The 18,947-nt window shown below is 47.6% G+C and overlaps 1 protein-coding gene across 1 annotated transcript in view; it reads right to left on the reverse strand.

The window, feature by feature from the left end:
• Positions 1–18,589, reverse strand: part of LOC118095902 (myosin-7) — a 373,415-nt gene extending 354,826 nt beyond the window's left edge. Inside the window, exon 1 of the mRNA XM_060281861.1 lies at positions 18,512–18,589. The gene's annotated coding sequence lies outside the window, so the exon portion shown is untranslated. The remainder of the gene's footprint in view (positions 1–18,511) is intronic.
• Positions 18,590–18,947: the final 358 nt, after the last annotated feature.

Raw genomic sequence — 18,947 nt, forward strand, 5'->3', positions numbered from 1 at the left:
ATATAAAAATTTAAAGTGCAGCCTCATTTCAAGTAGTCCATAAATCCAAGCCATGAGGGAGGAAAACACAGGGGTCAAGCTGAGTCTAACCCAAAGGCCAGGCGGAACAGCTCTGTATTGCAGGCCCTGCGGAAAGATGACAAATCCCGCAGGGCCCTGGTCTCCTGGGAAAGAGCGTTCCACCAAGTTGGAGCCAGTACTGAAAAGGCCCTGGCTCTAGTAAGAGGCCAATCTAGCCATCTTATGGCTCGGGATCTCCAGAATATTGTTGTTTGTGGACCTTAAGCTGTAGGCTGAAGAGGCTCAGTGAGCTTCTTCACAGATCGAGGTATGTGATGCTGTGAGACTCATAGCTGCCCAAGTTCTCCCTTTTTTTTAAGGGAAATTCCCTTATGCTGAATAGGCTTCCTCGCGAGAAAAGGGAAAACTTGGCAGCTATGGTGAGACTGTTGGCTGGGGGTCTCTTGCTGCTCTATCTGGGGCTCCAGGAAGCTGAAGGGGAGATTGTGCGCAAGTCCTGTCTGGTAAGCCATTATTTGGGTTCTGTATGCCTGCTGTTATTTCTTTGACCTTGCACAAATAAAGCATTGCTTTTCCCTTCACCCACTGGCATGCTTATCGACTCCAGATTCCTGCCCTTGGCAGAACAACAGGGTGCCTACATTCTGCATGGACTGGTTGCATGGCAACATCGGGCAAATGGCTTTAGATACCTTTGAGGTCCATAATTGACCATATAGCATATATTCAACCCAAAAAACAGCGAGAATTTATTGTTGACAAAGGACAGCTGGGCATATGTTGTTGTTGTTTAGTCGTTTAGTCGTGTCCGACTCTTCGTGACCCCATGGACCAGAGCACGCCAGGCACTCCTGTCTTCCACTGCCTCCCGCAGTTTGGTCCAACTCATGTTCGTAGCTTCGAGAACACTGTCCAACCATCTCATCCCCTGTCGTCCCCTTCTCCTTGTGCCCTCCATCTTTCCCAACATCAGGGTCTTTTCCAAGGAGTCTTCTCTTCTCATGAGGTGGCCAAAGTATTGGAGCCTCAGCTTCACGATCTGCCCTTCCAGTGAGCACTCAGGGCTGATTTCCTTCAGAATGGATAGGTTTGATCTTCTTTCAGTCCATGGGACTCTCAAGAGTCTCCTCCAGCACCATAATTCAAAAGCATAAATTCTTTGGCGATCAGCTGGGCATATAAAGGGCACCATTACCTTCAGTGGCTTAGGGCCTCATCAAACCTAAATCCGGCCCTGCTTGGAAGCAGAATTCAAGCACAAGAGCAGCCTCATAGAATGGTAGAGTTGGAAGGGGACCCCCAGGGGCCATCTAGTCCAACCCCCTGCAACGCAGGGATCTCAGCTAAAGCCTTCGTGACAGGCGGCCATCCAACCTCTGCTTAAAAACCTCCAAGGAAGGAGAGTCCGCAACCTCCCGAGGGAGACCGTCCCATTACCAAACAGCTCTTATGGTCAGAAAGTTCTTCCCGATGTTGAGTCGGAATCCCCTTTCTTGCCATTTCAAGCCATGGGTTCGAGTCCTGCCCTCCAGAGCAGGAGAAAACAAGCTCGCTCCTTCCTCCGAGGGACTGCTCTTTAGATATTTGAAGATGGCTGTCTTCCTACAGTTTCCAGCATCTAGTAAAAAAAGCAAAAAAAATATTTTTGCAGGATTCATCTCGTCCTGGATATAGTCTTTGTCCACCGTTGCCTTCAGGCAAGAAATACAGAACAATTAAATAAAGAACAAATAGATTTTTTTTAAAAAAACAACAACAGTTTTTATCCAAGAGCTATAACCATCTTAAATGCTGTAACTAAATAATATGATCTTGGGGAGTTGCGATGTGTGCGTATGTGTGGCTGTTATTGTGTTATTGTTTTTATGGGGTGGCATTCAATTTCAACCATGACAATAAAGTATCTATCATCTATCTATCTATCTATCTATCTATCTAGTATTTCGAAAGCATTGCTGCCTCTGACTGTGGAGGCAGAGCAGAGCCAACCTGGCTAATAGCTATCAATTTCTTCATGAATTTATCCAATTTTTAAAAAAGCAACCCAAGTCAGTGGCTATCCTGTGGGTGGGAGTTCCACAGGTTAACTATATGCTGCATAGCGCTACCTGCCTGAATGGGTCGCTGCCAAGGAGGGGGGGGTCTATTTTGTATGATATTATACCATATTTTAAAACGTATTTGCTGTTTCATATTGTTCTCAACCGCTTTCGATGCTGTGAGGCGCTTGCATGAAAGGGGATGAATAAATTGTTATTAATAAGGAGACTTTTGAGAGTCCCATGGACTGCCAAAAGATCAAACCTATCCATTCTGAAGGAAATCAGCCCTGAGTGCTCACTGGAAGGACAGATCCTGAAGCTGAGGCTCCAAGACTTTGGCCACCTCATGAGAAGAGAAGAATCCTTGGAAAAGACCCTGATGTTGGGAAAGATGGAGGGCACTAGGAGAAGGGGACGACAGAGGACGAGATGGTTGGACAGTGTTCTCGAAGCTACCAACATGAGTCTGACCGAACTGCGGGAGGCAGTGGAAGACAGGAGTGCCTGGCGTGCTCTGGTCCATGGGGTCACGAAGAGTTGGACACGACTAAACGACTAAACAACAACAATAATAACAGCAGTATGGTGTGGGTTTTTTTTCCTGGTCTGGAGTATGTAAAAAGCAGGAGTGCTGACAAGGCCTTAGTTGAGGTAAGACAACGTGCTAGTCCTTTGTGAGTTGCCCTGCAGCCCAGCAAGGCTCGGGATCACGTTAACCCCTAAAACAAAGGAAAGCTGTTTCTCTGTGTGTTTAACCCGTGACCTGTCATTTACCAATATGGGGGGGGGGGACTTTAGTTGTGAGCAAGAGGGGAATTAAAAGAGAACCATTCAGCAATCAGGGAAAAGGTTTCTGGGATGTTGGCAGACAGAGAGAAATGCCTATCACCATCTCAGCTTCATCTCCTTGCGACACTAGCAGCTTTTCAGATGTCTTTTTGTGCCCAGTCAGTACAGCCTCAGGATGGTGGGTTCGAGCCCCGCGTTGAGCAAAATATTCCTGCATCACAGGGGGTTGGACTAGATGACCCTCGGGGGGCCTTCCAACTCTGCAATTCTGTGATTCTTCTCTGGATCATCCACACAGATGAGGAAACTTGGCTTTTCAGATTCCAGTTCTCACTACTTGTAATAATTTCCCCCCGGGTGAATTTTCTGTTTGGATCTTCCTAGATCCTACGGTAGTTCGCGACAGCCAGGTTGATCTCTCCATAACATACATCTAAGACTGCAGCAGGAGCCCCTTTCCTGGAATTTCACTCCGGACTGGTAGCTGTGTTCTTCCCTTGGACCAAACATGTACTCGGGACAGCTGGGAAAATCTGGTTAGCGTTAACTAGAAGGGTCAGTGCAGGATTAAGCAACGGTAAAGGGGAAGTTAATTTTAATATCGCACCTTGCATTTCTAAGTTTACTAATCAAGTTGTATATTCATTTTCTGTTTAGTTTCTCCGTGTTAGCATTGCATACACCGTTCCTTATTTCTCCCTTCCTCGAGATTCATTCATATATTGTGCGTTGTTGACTCCTCTTCTATATAATTTCATTCGTATTCTCTAGTATTTTCACTGGTGGTCTGCTGAGGTCTGACGCTGGTGTCCTGTCCATTGGGGCAAGCGAATAACTCCTTGTTTTCAGGGTCCACCCTTTGGCGAAGAAGGGGAGCAGCAGTCTTGCGCCATTAGATACCGTGCCACAGGTTCAAATATACTGGTAGCCATGTTCAAATATATAAAAGGATGTAATATAGAGGAGGGAGAAAGGTTGTTTTCTGCTGCTCCAGAGAAGCGGACACGGAGCAATGGATTCAAACTTCAAGAAAGAAGATTCCACCTAAACATTAGGAAGAACTTCCTGACAGTAAGAGCTGTTCGGCAGTGGAATTTGCTGCCAAGGAGTGTGGTGGAGTCTCCTTCTTTGGAGGTCTTTAAGCAGAGGCTTGACAGGCATATGTCAAGAATACTTTAATGGTGTTTCCTGCTCGGCAGGGGGTGGGACTGGATGGCCCTTGTGGTCTCTTCCAACTCTACGATTCTATGATTCTAGGTGGAAATTCAACAGGTAACTGTTTTCCCCATCGGGCTGTGCTGGCTTGATTCCTGCCTGTCACACAGATGAGAAGACCGGGCAAAGGGGTGGGAAGAGGAAGGTTGCATCCATTCTTGCTCTGTACAAAGGACCAACATGTATACTTACGGTGCCACCTGAATGATCACTAGGCAACACAGCCATGTGAAGGCAAGTCCTCCAAGGGAAACTGTTCCCCTGAAGCTGTTCCACACCTACATTTAAAGCGCATTGCTGCACCAAAGAACCCTGGGTAGTTTACTCCTCTCAGAGCTACAGTTCCTAGCTCCCTTAACAAACTATAGTTCCTGGAATTTTGGGGGGAAACCTATGGGCTTTGAATGTATGCAACAACTGCAGCAGATTTGCCTGTTTAAGGGCAGAGGAGCTTAGCCAGGGAAAAAAGATGGCTGTCCTGTTTTGTATTATATTTATTTATTCATCTGCACCTCTAGGCACCAGGCAAAAACATTCCTCTTCACCCAGGCCTTTGGCTGGTTGGCATCCATATGTTGTGGGAGAGGGGATTGTTGGTTTGTTGCTGTCCGTAATTTTACTACGGTATGCCTTTTGTACCAACAACCTCAGATATGCAGATGACACAACCTTGATGGCAGAAAGAGAGGAGGAATTAAAGAACCTTTTAACGAGGGTGAAAGAGGAGAGCGCAAAATATGGTCTGAAGCTCAACATCAAAAAAACCAAGATCATGGCCACTGGTCCCATCACCTCCTGGCAAATAGAAGGGGAAGAAATGGAGGCAGTGAGAGATTTTACTTTCTTGGGCTCCTTGATCACTGCAGATGGTGACAGCAGTCACGAAATTAAAAGACGCCTGCTTCTTGGGAGAAAAGCAATGACAAACCTAGACGGCATCTTAAAAAGCAGAGACATCACCTTGCCGACAAAGGTCCATATAGTTAAAGCTATGGTTTTCCCAGTAATGATGTATGGAAGTGAGAGCTGGACCATAAAGAAAGCTGATCGCCGAAGAATTGATGCTTTTGAATTATGGTGCTGGAGGAGACTCTTGAGAGTCCCATGGACTGCGAGAAGATCAAACCTATCCATTCTGAAGGAAATCAGCCCTCAGTGCTCACTGGAAGGACAGGTCGTGAAGCTGAGGCTCCAATACTTTGGCCACCTCATGAGAAGAGAAGAATCCTTGGAAAAGCCCCTGATGTTGGGAAAGATTGAGGGCACTAGGAGAAGGGGACGACAGAGGACGAGATGGTTGGACAGTGTTCTCAAAGCTACGAACATGAGTTTGACCAAACTGCGGGAGGCAGTGGAAGACAGGAGTGCCTGGCGTGCTCTGGTCCAGGGGGTCACGAAGAGTTGGACACGACTAAACGACTAAACAACAACATGCCTTTTGTGGTTTTTATATTGTGATTTTGTCTTGCAAACCGTCCCGAGATCCGCGGGCGAAGGGCTGCATGAAAAGTTTATTTATTTGGTTTTCAGGTAAGTGGAAAGTTTGAAAAAAAAATCCCCAAAATTAAAATACAAAACATGACAATATAATGGGAAGAAAGGATGCAAATAAGCATATCGGCGCAGTTTACAGATTTGTCACATATCCCAAATGCCCAATGAGACAGGTGGCAAAGATGGTTGTCATTGTTCTGCAGTGCTATGTGAAACAAGGTTGCAGCGCATAGCATGGAGTGAATCCGGTTGAGCTGCGCCACATATGTTTTTCACAGCTGACCCCTCACCTTTTCGATGGCCGAAAAGCCATCTCCCTCCCACACGAACACAGCTAGGCTTCTAACCACCAGGATGGTGCATAACATTGCTTTGGTTTTTTTTAAAAGCTGTTAAATGCGTTCAGACGCTCTCAATGTTTTGAAATGTTTTCAGGTGGTTTTAGAATTCCTCTTAAATGCTTTTTAATTTTATTTTAAATCACATTCTTTTATATTTTCGATGCTCGCCACTCCGGCTCCCCTGGGAAGAAGGATTGTATGGAGATTGAATAAATAATAGTTATTATGATTATGAGTATTACTTTGCTCATTGTATAGTGTATTTGCGGGGGGGGGGGGCTTATTGGGTTACTGCTTGAAATATCTTGAAAGTTTTACATTGGCTCCCAGTATGTTTCCGAGCACAGTTCAAAGTGTTGGTGCTGACCTTTAAAGCCTTAAATGGCCTCGGTCCAGTATACCTGAAGGAGCGTCTCCACCTCCATCGTTCTGCCCGGACACTGAGGTCCAGCACCAAGGGCCTTCTGGCGGTTCCCTCATTGCGAGAAGCCAAGTTGCAGGGAACTAGGCAGAGGGCCTTCTCGGTGGTGGCGCCCGCCTTGTGGAACGCCCTCCCATCAGATGTCAAAGAGAAAAACAACTACCAGACTTTTAGAAGACATCTGAAGGCAGCCCTGTTTAGGGAGGCTTTTAATGTTTAATAGATTACTGTGTTTTATTTTTCTGTTGGAAGCCGCCCAGAGTGGCTGGGGAAACCCAGCCAGATGGGCGGGGTATAAATAATAAATTATCATTATATTATTATTATATTGGTTTGATTTTATATGTTGTGGTCTTGTTGTGAACTGCCCTGAGATCTAGGGCTGTGTTATATATCGAATAACTTTAATAATAATAATAATTTATAATACAATATAATAATATTTTACAACATGCAAAATGCTGGTTGACCCTTTGCAGAAAGACCACGGTTCCAGCCTTCTCAATAACCAGATTCTCCAGATGTCTGTAAATAAAACTGAGCTCTCCTAATCGCATAAGGGTATATTCTCTGTTTAATTGGCCAATCTTTCTATTATCTCCTCCCACTGCCGCCCCGCCGGCCCCTTCTCCCTGCCCCGCTCTTGTGTCTCGTGTCTCGACCTCCCTGACCCACATTTCTCCCCTAACTAATCCCGACACCACCATTCCTTGGGTGCTCAGCCCAGCCAAGCCGATTGCCCGGCCCCAAACTCCAATGCCCCCTGCCTTGATCCCGCCAAACAAACAGCCAGATTAGCAGAATGGGGAGACTTTTAATGGGATCTAGTGGAAGTGGGCCAGAAGGGAAGATTTCTCCTGCCCGGATCAGCCAGGGGTTAAACTTTTAACCCCAGCAGTCCGCACACAGCCTTCACTGCCTCCTCCACTTCAGATAAGGAAGGGGAGATTATCCCTCCAGGGTGCCAGGGGTTAAACCATTGGGTGTTGGGCAGGGAGCCAGGTGAAAGGTGCTGGGAGGTGGGGAGAGAGAAGGGAGGGTTCGATCAGTTGGAGACGGGGAGCTTCTTTCACTACAAACCCCAAAATATGAGAACCCCTCAAACATTGGGGGCGCTACAAAACGTGGGGTTTTCGCAGCGATACTATTGCCAAACTTTGGCACCAGTTTTAAGGGATTCTGATGGTGTTGGATAGCTACGTTTTACTAGCAACCCCAGGCTTGGGGTATCCGTCACAGAGGTACCTTGGTTCTCAAACGCCTCCGTTGACGAACGTTTCGGAACCCGAACGCCAAAATCCCGGAAGGAAACGCTTCCGTTTTCTAACGTGCCTCGGAAGCCAAACGGCCTCCGCTGCGTGTTTTTCGATTTTCTCAACTGAATTTGCAGGCAGCCCTTCCTTTGTGCCTCAGCTTTCGAACGTTTTGGAACAGTCTTCCGGAACGGATTACATTCGAGAACCGAGGTACCACTGTACTCTGTTTGTGGAACACAGGGTTTTCAATGCAAAACGACTGCAAAACTTTTATCATAGGCTTGGAGTAAGGTTACCAGATTATTTTCAATGAAAAAAACCGCTTTTCATTGTTGGTTTTTTCATTGAAAATAATCTGGTAACCTTACTCCAAGCCTGTGATAAAAGTTTGGGGACACTTTTCAACTTCAATAGGGACTGATTTGTCCCTGGGAAATGGGGACAACCTTAGCTCGGAAGGGATCCCAAATTTTGGGGTCCGTCGTTGACGAAGCTGGAGCAGGGCACTGGGATTCCTTCTGTTTCCCTCGGGGACAAAGTTCTTAGGGTCAGGATTCTCAGTGATAGTGAATTGATCCCAGAGCTTTCCAGGTTGCAGGAAGGGACTTGAACCCAAGGCGTTCTACATGCAATGCAGCTGCTCTAACCACTGAGCTACAGGCCTTCCCCATAAACCAAGAGGCAAGCATGGTTGCTTACTCTTTATTCATTACCTACTGCGTGGGAAATGATGGCCCACTTTTTTATCAGTCCAGGGTAGAGCATAACCGTTAACGTAAGCGATTGACTTCATCCGTAACTAAGGAACTTCCTAAAAATAGGCATAGATATAGAGGCAGCGAAGAACAGCAGGGGCAGGCAGAAAACAGGCTCTCCCTTGAAAACACTTATGCAAAACTATCGCCAAACTTTGTGGACAATGTTGGGGTTTGGGAACCCCGGTTTGATGTAACAATTGCTCAGACTGTGGGGCACCGCAAAGCGTGCGGTTTTCGCTGCAAAACTTTGACATGGGTCTGGAGGGGATCCAAAATTCATATTTAACGAAATGGGAAAATCAATGAATTGGGGGGGGAAAGGTTTTAATAGTACTCCCCCCCCAAAAAAAGACCTTTCTGTTGGGGATAATTCAGACTGAAATTCCCAGGTGTGAAAAAAAAGGTTACGTATGCCACTACTGCGGCCCGTGTTTTGTTAGCCCCAAAATGGAAAAACGAGCGAGGTCCCAACTAAAGAAGAATGGCAACTGAAGTCGACAGAATATGCACAACGCGCAGACTTAACATATAGAAAATGAGAACAAGAAGAATATACGTTTAGAGAAGATTCGAAAATGTTTATTGAATATATGGGAAAGAATTTTGTACAGCTGAAAACGCTGGCAGCAGTAAGATAAATTCAACAGTGTAAACAAGTTTTAATGGATGCAATACAGTAATTGACTACTGTACTGAATGGTAAGATCAAATCTTTCCATTCTTAAGGAAATCAGCCCTGAGTGCTCACTGGAAGGACAGATCCTGAAGCTGAGGCTCCAATACTTTGGCCACCTCATGAGAAGAGAAGACTCCCTGGAAAAGACCCTGATGTTGGGAAAGATGGAGGGCACTAGGAGAAGGGGACGACAGAGGACGAGATGGTTGGACAGTGTTCTCGAAGCTACGAACATGAGTTTGACCAAACTGCGGGAGGCAGTGCAAGACAGGAGTGCCTGGCGTGCTATGGTCCATGGGGTCACGAAGAGTCGGACACGACTAAACGACTAAACAACAACAACAACAACAAAACCGTACAGGGATTTATGATATGTAAAATGAACCATGGAAAGAGAAGGGAAGTCATTGATACCTCAAGGATGTAAAATGAGTATTTTAAATTGTAAAACAGAAAATTTAATTACACACACACACACACAATAAATTCATATTTGATTATGGTCTTTAAAAGCCTGCACCAACAGTTGTGGTTTGACCCGCCGCTGCACTGATAACAAATTTGGCGGCGGCTGGGTTTCCAGTATGTAGTGTTTATAGGACTGCAGCCTTAGGTTCAAAGTTTCACCTAGTAATTTTCCAGGATCACACCCAGCCGATCCCAGGCTGGAGTTGAGGTGTTAAAGGAGGGCTGAGGTTGGACCCGAGAGAGGGCTGTGTTCAGAAACTAATCAGGGCTAGGTCACTACGCTATCGCTTCCAAGCACAAATTAATCTCTATTCCTCTTCCTTCTTTGGAGGAGTTTTTGAGATTGAAGCTGGCTTGCAGCATCCCGCCTGTTAAGACATATATTTGCTTCCTGAGTAAGGAAGAGGACACAGAAGTTCCTCCTCCCATAAGGACCCTTTACTCCTCTCTGTTGAGAGCTTGGCCTAGGTCTGGGGGACCCAGGAGTTCGGGCTCCCAGCATCCTTCACTTTGCATCAGTCCTCTTTAGTCCTCTTTTATAATCATTTTAATGGAGGTCATCATATGACCTAGATTCTAAATGCTCAATTTATTTTAAGATAAGTTTTTAAAAAAAGATAACTCATGGTAAGTTACTAGTCCTCTTGATTGTGGAAGAGAATAGTGCAAGGAGGGAGCAGTGCTGTGTTCAAAATAGTGATCTTCCTCCCTCCATCTCCGCCCCCCCCCCCAATTTTTGCCAATGATAAAAGGGGTATGTTTAAAAACTATATTAGCCAATATTGGGGAGGAGTTAGGACTTTGTTGGAGTGCCGGGAGAATGAGATAGTGGCAGTAATAATGGAGAGAAGGGACAGGGATAGTGCAGGCTTGGTTATAAATGGAAATAAATTTGAATTTGGGATTCAAGATGAACTTAACAGATTGGAGAACTGGGCCAAACTAACAAAAATGAATTTCAGCAGGGACAAATGTCAGGCTCTGCACTTGGACAGGAAGAATCGGGTGCACAAAAATAGGATGGGGGACACTTGGCATCCTAGCAATACATTTGAAAAAGATCCAGGGGTCTTGGTGGACCACACGCTGAACATGAGTTAACAGTGTGATGCAGCAGGGAAAAAGGGAATGGTATTCTAGGCTTCATCAACTGAAGTCCTGTATAGGGAAGTTTTTAATGTTTGAAGTTTTACTGTACTGTATTCTGTTTTTAATGTTCTGTTGAAAGCTGCCCAGAGTGGCTCGGGGAAACCCAGCCAGATGGGCGGGGTAGAAACAATGAATTATAATTATAATTATTAGTCAAGGGAAGTCATAGTCTCACTCTATTCTGCCTTGGTCAGACCACACCCGGAATACTGTGTCCAATTTTGGGTACCGCAATTTAAGAAGGATATTGACAAGCTGCAGAGGAGGGCGGCCAAGATGATCAAGGGCCTGGAAACCAAGCCTGATGAGGAACGGTTGAAGGCGCTGGGTATGTTTAGCCTGGGAAAGAGGAGACAGAGAGGAGATACGATAGCCATCTTCAAATACCTCGAGGGCTGTCCCATGGAGGATGGAGCAAGCTTGTTTTCTCCTGCTGCGGAGGGTAGGATTAGAACCAATGGCTTCAAGTTATAAGGAAGGAGATTCTGACACAACACCAGGAAGAACTTTCCGACAGGCACCTAGGCATCTTAATGTATAACCCAGACTGACCTACAGACTCACTCCTGCCCGCCCGCCCCCATTCCATACCTATGGGGAGATTACAGTGGTACCTCTGGTTGCGAACGGGATCCGTTCCGGAGGCCCGTTCGCAACCTGAAAAGGCCGCATGCTGAAGCGCCGCACCTGCTCAGGTGCATGACGTAATTCGGCGCTTCTGCGCATGCGCAAAGCGCGATTTAGTGCTTCTGTGCATGCGTGCGTGCGTGCCGAACTTCCGGGTTCGGCCCGTTCGCAACATGAAAAGACGTATCCTGCAGCGAACGTAACATGAGGTATGACTGTATTGGGGTTAAAAGTTTAACCCCTCTGGAACCCTGACTGAACCACAGCAGGAGAAATCGGTTCCCCCTGGGGCTGTGATCCCATTAAAAGTCTCCCCAAGGACTAATCTCTTTGTTTGTTTTTGCCTGGGATCAAGGAATGGGTGGGAGGGGCGGGGGACGAATCGGCTTTGTTGGGGAGGGAGATCTGATCTCATTAAAGGTGCCACTCAGGTCAGGATTAGACAGGGCGGATTTCTTAACGCTCTGGGGCAGGCAGTAAAGCCTAGTGGGTGGGGTGGGCCTGTGGGAGCTCGGAGCCAGGATACCTGGGTCCCCTGCAAGGGGAAAGGGGGGAGTCAGAGGAGTCAAATTGGGGAAGCATTTCGGGACTCGAACCCAGAACTCCTGGGTCCGGTCTCCTCCCAGGGTCGCTAACAAATCATCCCTCCTTTTCTGCCTCTGATCCCTTCCCACAGGTGAGGGTGGAGGATGGCGATTATCGCTAATCGGCTCATAACAGGTTTAGTTATTTTTATTGCCCCTCATCAGGTGTCTCCACCTCTGCTAAAAGCTGGAACATGGGGTCAAGGGGGGAGGAGGAGGCCCATATCTCTCCTAAGCCAGACACCCGCCTAGCTCTTCCCTGTTGCGTGCATCTGTTCAGTTCTGAACTGATCCCATTCTCCCCCCCCCTTTTTTTCTTATATGGTTTCTTTTGCAGCTGCAGGCAGAAATTCAGCAGGTGAAGTTTATCTTCCTGGCAAGTGGGGGGGGGAGAGGAGGCTTCGCTTCTTACATTTTTGCCGCCAGGCTGCAGTTATAGGAACAGAAGCAACAGCGATAATAATAATAATAATAATAATAATAATAATAATAATAATAATAATATACTAATTGCGCCTTCATTTTAGGAGGAATCCTGGCTTTGATTCCTTTGTATTTCTGCGTAAACGTCTTGTTGGGGTAGCGTGTTCTCGTCAGCTGGCTTTCCAGGAACCCCTGACTTCTCCGTTTTATTCCCTTTCTTCCTCTTCTTATCCTTCTCCGTCTCCTTTGACTACTTAGTGAGTTTCTAGGCCTCATGGTGGGAAAACTATGCTTAGAAACATGTGGGAAGGGAAAGTCCAGAAGATTAAAAGTTCCATGGCTAGGGATGTTGGAGAATTCTGTCGGAAACAGAAATTGGAGAGTGGGCTTTGCCACAATTTGCATGTTGTGCCCCCCCCCCAGGTTAGAAATGAAAATCATAAATAATGACATCTATCTATCTATCTATCTATCTATCTATCTATCTATCTATCTATCATCTATCTATCTATCTATCTATCTATCTATCTATAAATGCAAACTGGCGATGTGGGTGTGTCTCTACTTTTCTCCGAAACCGCTTGACCGATTCCATTCAAATTTGGGCACAACGTCCCAAGCGAATATGCAAGTGACCATATACAGTTTGCATAGACAGATGTCACACCTGGGCCACGTAAAAAAAACCCAAACCCCATGTTCCGGAACTCACAACTCAAACGAAAGTGCATGCTGGGAAATAGAAGCCAGAAGCTGCGTCTCCAAGGCCGAGGCAAGATCGTGACGTCACCAGCCAACATTCTATAACCGCCACAAAGGCCATTCCTCCACAAAGCCCGACGCCAGGATCCTTCCCGTAGCCCCCCACGTCCAACCGTCACAGACAGATCGTGCCACACCGACACCGCGCCAAAAACCACCCCACGACCCACCTTTTCCTCCCCTTCCACGCCAAATATTTGACATACAGGCCGGGATACGCCCAGACCGGCACCGGGGGAGTCACAGGGATGAGCCCGGGGTGCAGGGAGGGGGCTGGGGGGGAGTCACAGGGATGGGCCGAGAGGTAGGGGGAGGAGGGGGTTACAGGGAGGGGGTGGGGCCAGTCACAGGGATGTGCCGGGGTAGGGGGAGGAGGGGGCAGAATAGGTCATGGAACAGGACAGAGTGGGGGGAGTCACAGTGATGAGCCACAGCAATGCGTGGCCGGGCCAGCGAGTGTTACATAAATAATTAGGCCATTTCCCACCCTCTTTTCGATGTTTCCCTTCCACTGAGCTGCACTGAAGTTCATCCTACAATTAATTACACAATTAACTACATTTGTTTTGTCTGTAGGGGATAGTGAGGCTGATATCGTAGGTTTTAGCAGAAGCCGAACTGTAGCGGAACAGAAACATTGCAGATTGAGACGGACACAGGACACGATGGAAATCGCTGCCTCCTAACAACCTGGCCTGTGACACACAAATTTGTGTGTGTCCACTGTTTTCTTTTTGTTGCTGTTAACATGCACCAAGATGGAGAAAAAGTAGAGCTTTGCCACCGTCGCCACAAGTGGCAATGTGAATGGGCATGGCACTGGAAGGCGGCAGCGAATGACTCAAGCAAGCGAGTCAAGCCATGTACTGTGGAGGCAAACTTGGAGAGAGGGGTGCAGACTCTGCTTTGTGTGGAGGAAGCTCAAAGCTGTTTCACTGTGTACTAGTATTCACCCATCTCACCGCCTAATTCCATGTGCTGTTCTTCCGTCCCCCAATTTGCACCCTCCCGTGGTGAGACCAAAGGGGTCCAGATGGCTATAATAGAAGGGGGGAAACGATCCTCAGTGAGGTCTAGGAATTGTCTGTTCTTGCCCTACCTCCTCTGCAAAAAGGCAGAATGGTTTGTGATCTTGAGCATATCTTCCTATATATATAGAAATGAAGGGTGTCGACAGGTTCTGCAGTTTGCAAGATCCCTGGCTGGCAACTGCAGTGTGAGAAACAGCTGGTTCAGGCAAGCTGTTTAATGGAGGCGGGGGGGAAGCACTGTGAAGCACCCCCCTCTGCTCAATACACCTGCAGCAAAATCTACCGTATATTTAGTGTATAAGACGCCCCCCATGTATAAGACGCCCCCTACTTTTTGGGACCGCAACAAAAAATTGCCCAAAGTTGTTGAGCTTTTTTTGGATGGGGGGGGGATTGCACGCGAAAAGCCCACCTGCCCACTCGACGCAACCACAGCCGATTGCATGCACGCCTCGATGCTGCCTATGATCTCTAAGGAGAAAATATATACCACCTTTTCCTCCAAGGAGCTCTAGGTGCTGTACATGGCCCTCTCCCTATTTCATCCTCACAACATCCCTGTGAGATAGGCTAGGCCCAAGAGGCAGTGACTGTCCAATATCACCCAGTGAACTTCAGGGCTGAGTGGGGATTCGAACCCTGGCCTCCAAGGTCCAACACTCTAACCAGTACACCACGCTGGCTCTCAAGATACCCTCCCGTCCTGGAAAGCTTTAACCCCAAATCCGGATTTCTGGAGGCTGGCTGGGATTGCACAGTGGCGAAGCAAAGGCACTCTGTGCGCGTTCAGAGGCTCTCTGTTTCTTTACAGGCTCCAAAGTTCTGAAAAGGAGACTAAGCCCCAGTAACTCTTGACATGTGTTCAACTCTGGATATGGGTCCTAAAAATATATATTTTGAAAATTCTGGGGTGCCAGCTCTGACTCTGGGGTTAGAGCAGTGGGTGGCATCTCCTTCACCCTCCCTCTCGCTGTGGTTTCCGTAGCTGCTATTCTGGTGCCTTGGGAGAGAAGCATGACAGGATGGGTGCGGAGGAGAAAGCAGCAGCGGCTGAGAGAGGAACCAGCGGGGAGCAAACAGCTTGCAGCCGACCAAAAAATGTGACTCAGCGCATCTTCGCAACTCTGGCTACCCTGACTCAGCGCAAAGCAAACTGTTGTAGGGAGCCTATTCTCTTTTCATGACCATAAGAAGAGATTGTCGGATCAGGCCAGGGGCCCATCCAATTTAACATCCTGTTCTCATGGGGGCCAACCCACAAGCAGGATTCGAACGCAAGAGCCCCCTCCATTCCCGCGGTTTCCAGCAACTGGTATTCAGAACCATTGCTGCCTCAAGCATGCAGCCAGAGCAAAGCTATTGTGGCTAACAGCTGCTGATAGCCGTTCTCTGTGAATTTGTCCTGTGGGAGGGAGTTCCAAAGTTTAACTGTCTGCCCTGGATGAAGTTATTAGCAACACGAAAGCACCTGTATTTTAAGAAGAAGCAATGTGTCAGCGGTGAACGGGATTGCCAAGTGACCTGGGGGGAAAGGAGCCCGTCATATTCCTGAGCCTTTAGCTGCTATTATTAACAACAGGCCTTTTACTGGCACTGCTCAGGAATAAAAAAAAAACCCAAAGTTAATTGCAGTGGTTAAAATCAGCGCAGTTCTGAAAGGTTCAGCCCGCCATTTTTATTCAAAACGGGGTTGACCTGTACCCAAACAACAGCGCTGAGTGGCCCATTTTTCAAAATATATAACCGATTAGTTGAATTTCTGTCCCTCCCTTTGTCCCAAAGTAGCCCGGGTGATGGGGGGCAAATGCTAGCGGCGGTTTCTGGGTGGTCTTCAAGGGCACCCCCATGCGGAGGGCTTCGCAGTAGTCCAGACCTGGAGGTCGCCAGATCTCAGAGACCTAGTATGTAGAACTCGGCTGGGGGAAGCCTTTGCATGGGAAGAAGCTGTCCTTGGGTGCTGACATGGGCAGGTCAAATGGATGTGGAAGGAGCATGAGCTGGTGAGAAATGATAGCAGCCTCAGCGGCAAAGGGTGCAGCACGCAGGCTCAGGCTGGCAGCTTTTGCTGCAAGAAACACAGCAGCAGTGAGCGAAACAATGGAATGAGCTCCCATGAGAGGTGGTGGACTCTCCTTCCTTGGAGGGTTTGAAGCAGAAGTTGGATGGCCACCTGTCATGGACGATCTAGTTGAGATTCCTGCATTGCAGGGGGTTGGACTAGATGACCCTCGGGGTCCCTTCCAATTCTATGATTCTGTTGTTGCTGCTGTTTAGTCATGTCCCATGGACCAGAGCACGCCAGGCACTCCTGTCTTGCACTGCCTCCCGCAGTTTGGTCAAACTCATGTTCGTAGCTTCGAGAACACTGTCCAACCATCTCATCCTCTGTTGTCCCCTTCTCCTTGTGCCCTCCATCTTTCCCAACATCAGGGTCTTTTCCAGGGGGTCTTCTCTTCTCATGAGGTGGCCAAAGTATTGGAGCCTCGGCTTCAGGATCTGTCCTTCCAGTGAGCACTTAGGGCTGATTGCCTTCAGAATGGATAAGTTTGATCTTCTTGCAGTCCATGGGACTCTCAAGAGTCTCCTCCAGCATTATTATTATTATTATTATTATTATTATTATTATTATTATTATTATATTTATTTATACCCCACCCATCTGGCTGGGTTTCCCCAGCCACTCTGGGCGGCTTACAACAGAAAAATGAAATAAAACAATTAAACTATGATTCTATGACAGACATCCCCAAACTTTGGCCCTCCAGATGTTTTGGACTACAATTCCCATCTTCCCTGACCACTGGTCCTGTTAGCTAGGGATCATGGGAGTTGTAGGCCAAAACATCTGGAGGGCCACAGTTTGGGGATGCCTGTTCTATGACCTCTTAAAAACAAGTTATCAAGGCCCGGCCCAGTCAGAGCCTGTGTACACACTAAAGCACTTTCAAAGTGCTTTCTTCCCCTCAAAGAATTCTGGGCACCGTAGTTTACCCCTCATGGAGTGACAATTCCCAGCAACCCTTAACAAACCACAGTACCCAGAATACTTTGAGGGAAACGATGGGCATCGGATGTGCTTTAAAGGTTATAGTGCCCAGCCCTATCAGTGTAGAAAGTCCAGATCTGCAGAAATAATCTGGGCGAGGCGCCGGCTGCTTCTTCTACTGGATGGCCCTGGAAGTATCTGGAATTATTATTTTTTTGCAAAACGGAGACAGAATTAAGGAGTGAGGTCACTTCTCCAGTTGCAGAAGGTTCAGCAAAGGGGGTTCGCCATCTGCTCGGAAACGTGAGGCATCTGGAGGTGAAAATGTGGGAGTTTGGGGAAGGTGGGGGGGGGAGAGTCATATTGTCCAGTCAGCTCATCTGACCCCCCTCGTGATCTCTCCTCCTGGGATGGGATGACCTCAGCAGAGAAGAGTTGAAGTGAGTTTCTTGCACCAGTCAGCAGCCCCAAATGAGGAACTTGCCTCACAGAGAGAGAGAGAGAGAGAGTCAGGAAAGTGAGAAAGCAAGCAGATAAAAGTCTTGAGAGCTCCAAAGACTCTCTCTGCCAAAGCTGTGTGTGTGGCGGAGGAACCTTCACTAAGAAAAGTGCCTGTTCTCTAAGGGCAACAGTAGCAATGCAAACACACCAGATCCCTGATCAGCAGAGGAGAACGAGAGAATCCTATTAGGGAAAGCCCTCAGCAGCGTAGGTAATCTGGGAGAGGCCTGTTAATTATGCAGGCGCTGGCGTCCGTCCCCCCCCCATTGGCCGGACGGCTGTGACGTCATGGAATGTGCAGGAATGCTCCGAATGTTGATGAAAAATTGCGAAGAAAGGCAGAAGTGTTTGGGCTAAGGGAATCCCGAGAAGGGCCACGACTTTTGTCTGGCTTGTTAGCTGGCTAGAGAGAGAACGCTAGACCTGTGGTCTGAGCCATCAGAGTACTTATGACAGGGGTGTCGGGTATAGGGAGCACAAGGGGGCTTCAGCCCCCTCAATATTTTGAGGCAGCCCCCCCCCAATGTTGAGGGGGCTGTCATCCCCTGCCTCCCCTGGGTGCGTGCCAGGCAGGAGGTTTGGAGGGTGATTTTTGCCCTCCGTGCCCCCTCCCCACGATCGCCAGAGTGTCCTGGCAGGGGTGCCCCAATGGGGGGGCAGGGGATTGTGCATATGCACATGTGACAGACCCCCCCACCTCGGTGCGCCTGCCTTATTTAATTTTTTTAAAAAAATGTTATTGAAAGTTCAAAAAGTACATACCATAATTATATGTGCACTGCGAGACTTATATGTGCACTTCGCCCCCCCCCCCCCGAAGTGTGTGCATCTTTGTGTGTGCAGCTGGAAAAAGACAACGAAAAGCTGGCACAGAATTCAGAGGGGAACAAGCTGCATCAATAGGAGTATAGCATCTAGATCAAGGGAAGTAATAGTACCACTGTATTCTGCTCTGGTCAGACCTCACCTGGAGTACTGTGTCCAGTTCTGGGCACCACAGTTCAAGAAGGATACTGACAAGCTGGAACGTGTCCAGAAGAGGGCAACCAAAATGGTCAAAGGCCTGGAAACGATGCCTTATGAGGAACGGCTTAGGGAGCTGGGTATGTTTAGCCTGGAGAAGAGAAGGTTAAGGGGTGATATGATAGCCATGTTCAAATATATGAAAGGATGTCATATGGAGGAGGGAGAAAGATTGTTTTCTGCTGCTCCAGAGAAGCGGACACGGAGCAATGGATTCAAACTACAAGAAAGAAGATTCCACCTCAACATTAGGAAGAACTTCCTGACAGTAAGAGCTGTTCGGCAGTGGAATTTGCTACCAAGGAGTGTGGTGGAGTCTCCTTCTTTGGAGGTCTTTAAGCAGAGGCTTGACAGGCATATGTCAAGAATACTTTGATGGT

Source organism: Zootoca vivipara, chromosome 13, assembly GCF_963506605.1.
Source record: "Zootoca vivipara chromosome 13, rZooViv1.1, whole genome shotgun sequence".
In the NCBI taxonomy this organism is placed as follows: Eukaryota; Metazoa; Chordata; class Lepidosauria; order Squamata; family Lacertidae; genus Zootoca; species Zootoca vivipara.